Below are 8222 nucleotides of genomic sequence, written 5' to 3' on the forward strand. Positions count from 1 at the left end.
TGAGGTAACGACTTGAAATGTTTGTCATGGAAGATACATTCTGAGCACTTGAATCAAAGGACAAGTGCACACATTATCCATATCAAGTCACCAAGTATATGTTAAAAAGAAAGAATGGTTTGCCATTGCGCTGCGAGCAGTGTTCGAACCTGCGCAGGGAGACCCCATTGGATTTCAAGTCCAATGACTTAACCACCAATCCAATGGGGTCTCCCTGCGCAGGTTCGAACCCTGCTCCCAGTGCAATGGCAAACCATTCTTTATTTTTAACATATACTTGGTGACTTGATATGGATAATGTGTGCACTTGTCCTTTGATTCAAGTGCTCAGAATGTATCTTCCATGACAAACATTTCAAGTCGTTACCTCAGTAGCGATGATCTGGACGTTTTAGAGTTAAAATGGACAGAACGAGATAGCAGACTGGTTAGGGCGTAGAAGGTAATAGAGCAAGATGTGATGGCCGATAGGTTAAGGCGTTGGACTCGAAATCCAATGGGGTCTCCCCGCGCAGGTTTGAACCCTGCTCGCAGCGTTATGACAAACCAGTCCTCATTCTGAACATATCCTTGGTGACTTGATATGGACTTGTTCAGTGATTCAAGTGCTCAGAAAACGTTTGTGTGAGCTTATTCAGAAAGCTGTGATGGCCGAGTGGTTAAGGCGTGATTTGGCACAATAAGTTCAATATGTCGCGCAATCAAGTTTACCATTTTGCACCAATGATGTCTGTTTCCAAATCCCAATTACTTTACTTGAATTCCAACAGCTGCAACGGCCGAGTTTTTCAGACGTTGGACCTGAATTTCAATGGGGTCTCCCCACACATGTTTTAACCTTGCTCGAAGCGTATATAGCCCACTTGTGCTTTCTCCTCATCACTTTCCTTTGATTCACACAGCCGCAATGGCCAAGTGTTTTAAGCGTTGGAAATTAAATCCATTGTTTTCTCCCCGTACAGTTTTTAAAGCTGCTCGCAGCGCATTGACAAACCAGTCTATATTTGTAACATGTGACTTGATATGGATAATGTGCTGAATGCATGGACTTGTCCATTGATTCAAGTGCTCAGAATATATATTCCTTGACAAACAGTTCAAATAGGCTCTTCAGTAGATAGTCTAGTCTTTACAGAAGTAAAATGGACAGAATGAGATAGCTGACTGGTTAAGGCCTCGAAGTTATTGTAGGGAGCTGCGATGGCCGAGTGGTTAAGGCGTTGGACTTGAAATCCAATGGGGTCTCCCTGCGCAGGTTCGAACCCTGCTCGCAGCGCAATATCAAACCATTCTTTCTTTTTAACATATACTTGGTGACTTGATATGGATAATGTGTGCACTTGTCCTTTGATTCAAGTGCTCAGAATGTATCTTCCATGACAAACATTTCAAGTCGGTACTTCAGTAGCGATGATCTGGGCGTTTTAGAGTTAAAATGGACAGAACGAGATAGCGGACTGGTTAGGGCGTGGAAAGTAAGAGAGCAAGCTGTGATGGCTGAGCGGTTAAGGCACTGGACTTGAAATACAATGGGGTCTCCCTGCGCAGGTTCAAACCCTGCTCTCAGTTCAATGGCAAACCATTCTTTCTTTTTAACATATACTTGGTGACTTGATATGGATAATGTGTGCCCTTGTCCATTGATTCAAGTGCTCAGAATGTATCTTCCATGATAAACATTTCAAGTCGGTACTTCAGTAGCGATGATCTGGACGTTTTAGAGTTAAAATGGACAGAACGAGATAGCGGACTGGTTAGGGCGTGGAAGGTAATAGAGCAAGCTGTGATGGCCGAGAGGTTAAGGCGTTGGACTCGAAATCCAATGGGGTCTCCCCGCGCAGGTTCGAACCCTGCTCGCAGCGTTATGACAAACCATTCCTCATTCTGAACATATCCTTGGTGACTTGATATGGATAGTGTCTTTAATGCATGGACTTGTCCAGTGATTCAAGTGCTCAGAAAACTTTTGTGTGAGCTTATTCTGAAAGCTGTGATGGCCGAGTGGTTAAGGCGTGATTTGGCACAATAAGTTCAATATGTCGCGCAATCAAGTTTACCATTTTGCACCACTGATGTCTGTTTTCAAATCCCAATAACTTTACTTGAATTCCAACAGCTGCAACGGCCGAGTTTTTCAGACGTTGGACCTGAATTTCAATGGGGTCTCCCCACACATGTTTTAACCTTGCTCGAAACGTATGTAGCCCACTTGTGCTTTCTCCTCATCACTTTCCTTTGATTCCCACAGCCGCAATGGCCAAGTGGTTCAAGCATTGGAAATAAAATCCATTGTTTTCTCCCCGTACAGTTTTTAAAGCTGCTCGCTCAGAATATACTGCTCCAAAAAATAAAGGGAACACTTAAACAACAGAATGTAACTCCAAGTCAATCACACTTCTGTGAAATCAAACTGTCCTCTTAGGAAGCAACACTGATTGACAATACATTTCACATGCTGTTGTGCAAATGGAAACTATAGGCAATTAGCAAGACACCCCCAATAAAGAAGTGGTTATGCAGGTGGTGACTACAGACCACTTCTCAGTTCCTATGCTTCCTGGCTGATGTTTTGGTCACTTTTGAATGCTGGCGGTGCTTTCACTCTAGTGGTAGCATGAGACGGAGTCTACAACCCACACAAGTGGCTCAGGTAGTGCAGCTCATCCAGGATGGCACATCAATGCGAGCTGTGGCAAGAAGGTTTGCTGTGTCTGTCAGCGTAGTGTCCAGAGCATGGAGGCGCTACCAGGAGACAGGCCAGTACATCAGGAGACGTGGAGGAGGCCGTAGGAGGGCAACAACCCAGCAGCAGGACCGCTACCTCCGCCTTTGTGCAAGGAGGAGCAGGAGGAGCACTGCCAGAGCCCTGCAAAATGACCTCCAGCAGGCCACAAATGTGCATGTGTCTGCTCAAACGGTCAGAAACAGACTCCATGAAGGTGGTATGAGGGCCCGACGTCCACAGGTAGGGGTTGTGCTTACAGCCCAACACCGTGCAGGACGTTTGGCATTTGCCAGAGAACACCAAGATTGGCAAATTCGCCACTGGCGCCCTGTGCTCTTCACAGATGAAAGCAGGTTCACACTGAGCACATGTGAAAGACGTGACAGTCTGGAGACGCCGTGGAGAACATTCTGCTGCCTGCAACATCCTCCAGCATGACCGGTTTGGCGGTGGGTCAGTCATGGTGTGGGGTGGCATTTCTTTCTCCATGTGCTCGCCAGAGTTAGCCTTACTGCCATTAGGTACCGAGATGAGATCCTCAGACCCCTTGTGAGACCATATGCTGGTGCGGTTGGCCCTGGGTTCCTCCTATTGCAAGACAATGCTAGACCTCATGTGGCTGGAGTGTGTCAGCAGTTCCTGCAAGAGGAAGGCATTGATGCTATGGACTGGCCCGCCCGTTCCCCAGACCTGAATCCAATTGAGCACATCTGGGACATCATGTCTCGCTCCATCCACCCAGGGGCGGAAATCGCGGGGGGGACGGGGGGGACACGACCCCCCCATCCTGGGAAAAATATGATTTGTCCCCCCCAATATATCACTGAAACATAACTATGTAATTTAAATAATATTAATAATACGCAATGAAAGCAATTGTGCTGATTATAGACACTTAACAGCGCGTTTTTAAGTTTCAAAAGATTGCGACCCCCCCACCCTTTTCCTCACAATGGTTTGATCCACTGGCAAGGTAACAGAGGGGTCGTAGCCACTGTCTGAAAGGCACTCAATGAACGTAACTGACGTGAGGTTAATCCAGTCAATCGCGCACACACACTAGCTGAATATGCACAGCTAGCGCGCAAATATTAACTATTAAGCTAGCTAGTACCTATTCCATTTATGTGGCCTCGTCAAAGATGGAATCTTTGCTATGGTTAATTTATTCCGAGATCAGCATGCAGATGACGTAAGTTAGTGCTTCAAAGTCCCTGTGATAAGGTTAGCGATAAACTGATTTAACCCAGGTAGCAAAGATTATAGCAAACACCACTGAAACTGAATTGGTGCTCGCTAGCTTTGCAAATTCAGCTATTGTTGGAAGCCAGCCAATATGAAACAAACTATTAAAATTACAAAAGGTTGCAGCATATGTTATGTAAATGGTGAACTCATACAGCTGTCAACTCTTGTCATTTTAATCCGTTTCACATTTGCTAGCTACCTTTTAGATCGAAGCCCAAATAGAATGATAAAATATAAGATGATAGAAGCCCATCTCCTACTGTAAATAACCTACACACTGTGTGTGTGTGTAGCCAGCCAGCCAGGTAGAAAAATGGCAGAAAAATAAAAGACGGACATCAGAGTATTTTTCACTACACCAAAACGCAAAGTAAGAATCCTAGTAGCCTAATATCTCAAAGACTAGTTGATAAAATGTTCATAAGAAAGAAATGAAATTCTAATGGAAATGTTTCACAATGATGTCATTAGGCAGAGCAGGCAACAGATTGCACACAGACAGCAGAGTTGGGGACAGATATGCAGGGACAGACTGGCATAGACAGGGAGTCTCAGGTAAGTTTGTTGAGTCTTTGTTTGGCAACATTATGAAAGGTTCTCCATTTTTTTTACTTGTAAAATAGGAACATAATTGGAAAATGCCATGGATACCCCCACTCTCAACTTAAACTGGTGACTGAACTAAGATTTGTTAAAGGCAATGGTATTGCTGTTGTGAATAGTTGTGTAGTTTTGGGTACCGGTAGTTAGGAGTACGGCAAACACCTTATTTCTTTGGTTCCTCAATATACATTTACCATATTACAATGTAGGCTATGTGTTACAGCACTACTTTTGGTGTCCCCCTCAGGAATTGCTCTTGAGAAAATGTCATGTAATTGTCCCCCCCAAAGTTGATATCAGATTTTCGCCCCTGCATCCACCAACGCCACGTTGCACCACAGACTGTCCAGGAGTTGGCGGATGCTTTAGTCCAGGTCTGGGAGGAGATCCCTCAGGAGACCATCCGCCACCTCATCAGGAGCATGCCCAGGCATTGTAAGGAGGTCATACAGAAACGTGGAGGCCACACACACTACTGAGCCTCATTTTGACTTGTTTTAAGGACATTACATCAAAGTTGGATCAGCCTGTAGTGTGGTTTTCCACTTTAATTTTGAGTGTGACTCCAAATCCAGACCTCCATTGGTTGATAAATTGGATTTCCATTGATTCTTTTTGTGTGATTTTGTTGTCAGCACATTAAACTATGTAAAGATAAAAGTATTTAATAAAATTATTTCATTCATTCAGATCTAGGATGTGTTATTTTAGTGTTCCCTTTATTTTTTTGAGCAGTGTATATTCCTTGACAAACAGTTCAAATAGGCTCTTCAGTAGATAGTCTAGTCTTTACAGAGGTAAAATGGACAGAATGAGATAGCCGACTGGTTAAGGCCTGGTAGTTAATATAGCGAGCTGCGATGGCCGAGTGGTTAAGGCGTTGATCAATATGTCGTGCCATCAACTTTACCATTTTGCACCAATGCTGTCTGTTTCCAAATCCCAATCCTTTTACTTGCATTCCAACAGCTGCAATGGCCGAGTTCTTTAGACGTTGGACCTGAATTTAGTTTTTAACATATACTTGGTGACTTGATATGGATAATGTCCTTAACACTACAGCATAAAATGACATTCTTGACATTCAGTTATTGTAGCTTTTTTTATAAATATTTCACACGGCTGTGTTGGCTGAATGGTTAATGTGTTGGACTTGAATCACTACAAAATTGGAAACTTGACGGCATCACATGTTGAGCCTACTATTCCAAAATCTCTAAATTAAGGTCACAGTTGAATCTCAATGCCTTCACAATAGACCCCCTGGAACACACCCAGTGTCTTCCCGCATCCTATGCTTCTTACCCTTTGGCAGGTAGATCTGTACCTTGGAGACTAAAAAACATTGCTTCTGAAATGAAAACCAACTGCTCCTCCAGAATTACAATCTTCCACCACCGAGGGGAGTCTCGCCTCACGCTTCGTGAACTCCTGCGGAGACAAAGTGGCTGCACCTGGACACAAGCACTGCACCTTGGCTTAACTCACCAAACCCCGCAAACTAGACAACTCAAATGTCAGCATGTCCGGCCAAGGATGGAGGTTAGGCCTGTCAGCAACCATTCGCCTCCCACTCAATCCCACCTCCTAAATAGCAATGCCAGTCATACAGTCAAAAACAGAATGGTATTATGTTCAGTTTGAGTAGTAAATACTATTACAGTTATATTATAATGATGCTATTACAAGACTAAATACATTTTGTTCTGTGCGATTTATTATTCTGTTGACCTTTTTATGTATTGTGAATAATCAGTTTAATGGTTTATGGTTTTTGTCATTGTAATTGTCATAACACACCAACATATCCCCAGTTCCTGTTGTATTGAATGCCATAATCCTAACTTTAATTAAATAATTATGACTTAACATATCAGAGGTACAGTATTTCTTTACTTAAGCTCAGCCTCCCCTAACCGGAGAATGTACTGAACTCACACTATGGATGTGCAAAGTACAAGGTAAGCAGCTTTTAAAATATATATATATAATTTCAAAGTGCTAGGGATACAGTTTTGCACAGTTTTATGATGGATGTTTTTAATGTTTCACTGATGATAAGAGGCAAAGGGAAATCATGTCTTAGTCTTCACAGAAACCCAAGCAATTATTTCTGCAATATGATGATAGCCTGTATGATGGGCAGGGTGTGAAATGAAACCATTAGAAGCCATAGTCCCCACTGTGCACTCAAAGACTTGCTGGAGACAGACAATTCACAATTATTCCACTCCAACCTCTGTCGCAACTCTTGTCGAAACATGTTAATACTTGTATTCATTAAATAAAATATTGAAGTAGTGGTTGAACTGGTATTGTGGGATTACTATTCTGCCCTACCAAGCAAAAAGACACTCGTAGCATGGAACTGAGAAAAATTGCTTTTATTTACCTTGGTTTCACAGTAACTTTATGCAGTTACTGCTAACATGACCCACATTTTCTCCAAAACACAATACAATAGAGGCAGGATACTTGTCCACATGATTAAGTATGTATTTAATGTAGCAAAAATGTCATTAACTCATTTTATACCAAATGAGGAGTTACTGCCTTTTTGCTTGGTAGGGCAGTGTTGCTGTGCTAGTTGTGTGATAATACTAGTGATTGTAGTAGTAGTAGTAGGTAAAACTACGTAGCGTGGTAGTAATGATGAAAAATATTGGAAGAGTATCTGTGTAGTAAATTGACCTCATCCACAGGAGAAAATCTGTGAAGTAAAGACAGAGATAATTAACTCTTCCTATGCACATGTTCAACTCAAAGTGCAGCAATCCCCAAAGTAGCTTCACTTTTAAAATCAGTCGGAGCAACAGTCTTGAATTCGTAACTGGGTCATTGTGAGTTTTTGTTTGGTGGGCACTTCATCACTCTGTGGGGAACGTGTCAATGATGACCATAGGGCCTGCGTCACATGATTTACAAGGATGATAGCGGTGCATGTGATAATACTAATAATACCGTTTTATTGGACATATAAGTAGGTCAACCTGAACAGAGTTATTCCGTGTCAGACAAAGGGGGGCCTTCGGAGAGCACAAACAAACACACTCATCCATCAAACCCATTCACCCTGAAGTCAAGCCGCTGTCTTCCGCTGTGGAGATATAATTTAGGTGCGGAAATGGCTATTGACTTGGCATGAATGCATTTTAATCCAATTCAACTTTTCACTGTGAGTTTGAAGGTGCAGATGTCGGATCTTAACTTGAGCACTCTTTTGTTGCGTAGAATTTTCCTGATGCCAAAAATGCCAGTTTTCTTTCTCTCCATTCGGGGGCAATCGAGTCATTGGGATCAGGGCTCGCTATCTTAAAATAGTGGTCTCTCTCGCTCACTCAAACGCTATAGATCAAGGACCTATTACTGCAACATTCAAATACACAAAAATGTATCTGAAATTCATCCATACACATCAACAACCATCGTTATATTATAAAGTTGAAGTCGGAAGTTTACATACTCCTTAGCCAAATACATTTATACTCGTTTTTAAACTACATTTAAACTACTTTTTTTTCACAATTCCTGACATTTAATCCTAGTAAAAAATTCCCTGTCTTAGGTCAGTTAGGATCATCACTTTATTTTAAGAAGGTGAAATGTCAGAATAATAGTAGAGAGAATGATATATTTCAGCTTTTAT

General features: G+C 42.3%; 4 non-coding genes across 4 annotated transcripts; all 4 read left to right on the top strand.

Annotated features, from left to right (window-relative positions):
- The first annotated feature begins 454 nt into the window (after positions 1 to 454).
- On the top strand, positions 455 to 536 carry trnas-cga (transfer RNA serine (anticodon CGA)). The gene has a single exon. It is a non-coding gene; the product is annotated as a tRNA-Ser (tRNA).
- Positions 537 to 1194: 658 nt separating this feature from the next.
- trnas-uga (transfer RNA serine (anticodon UGA)) lies at positions 1195 to 1276 on the top strand. The gene has a single exon. It is a non-coding gene; the product is annotated as a tRNA-Ser (tRNA).
- Positions 1277 to 1487: 211 nt separating this feature from the next.
- On the top strand, positions 1488 to 1569 carry trnas-uga (transfer RNA serine (anticodon UGA)). The gene has a single exon. It is a non-coding gene; the product is annotated as a tRNA-Ser (tRNA).
- A 211-nt stretch (positions 1570 to 1780) lies between these two features.
- On the top strand, positions 1781 to 1862 carry trnas-cga (transfer RNA serine (anticodon CGA)). Its single transcript has one exon. It is a non-coding gene; the product is annotated as a tRNA-Ser (tRNA).
- Positions 1863 to 8222: the final 6360 nt, after the last annotated feature.

The sequence above is a fragment of the Salmo salar genome, chromosome ssa03, assembly GCF_905237065.1.
Source record: "Salmo salar chromosome ssa03, Ssal_v3.1, whole genome shotgun sequence".
Lineage (NCBI taxonomy): Eukaryota > Metazoa > Chordata > Actinopteri > Salmoniformes > Salmonidae > Salmo > Salmo salar.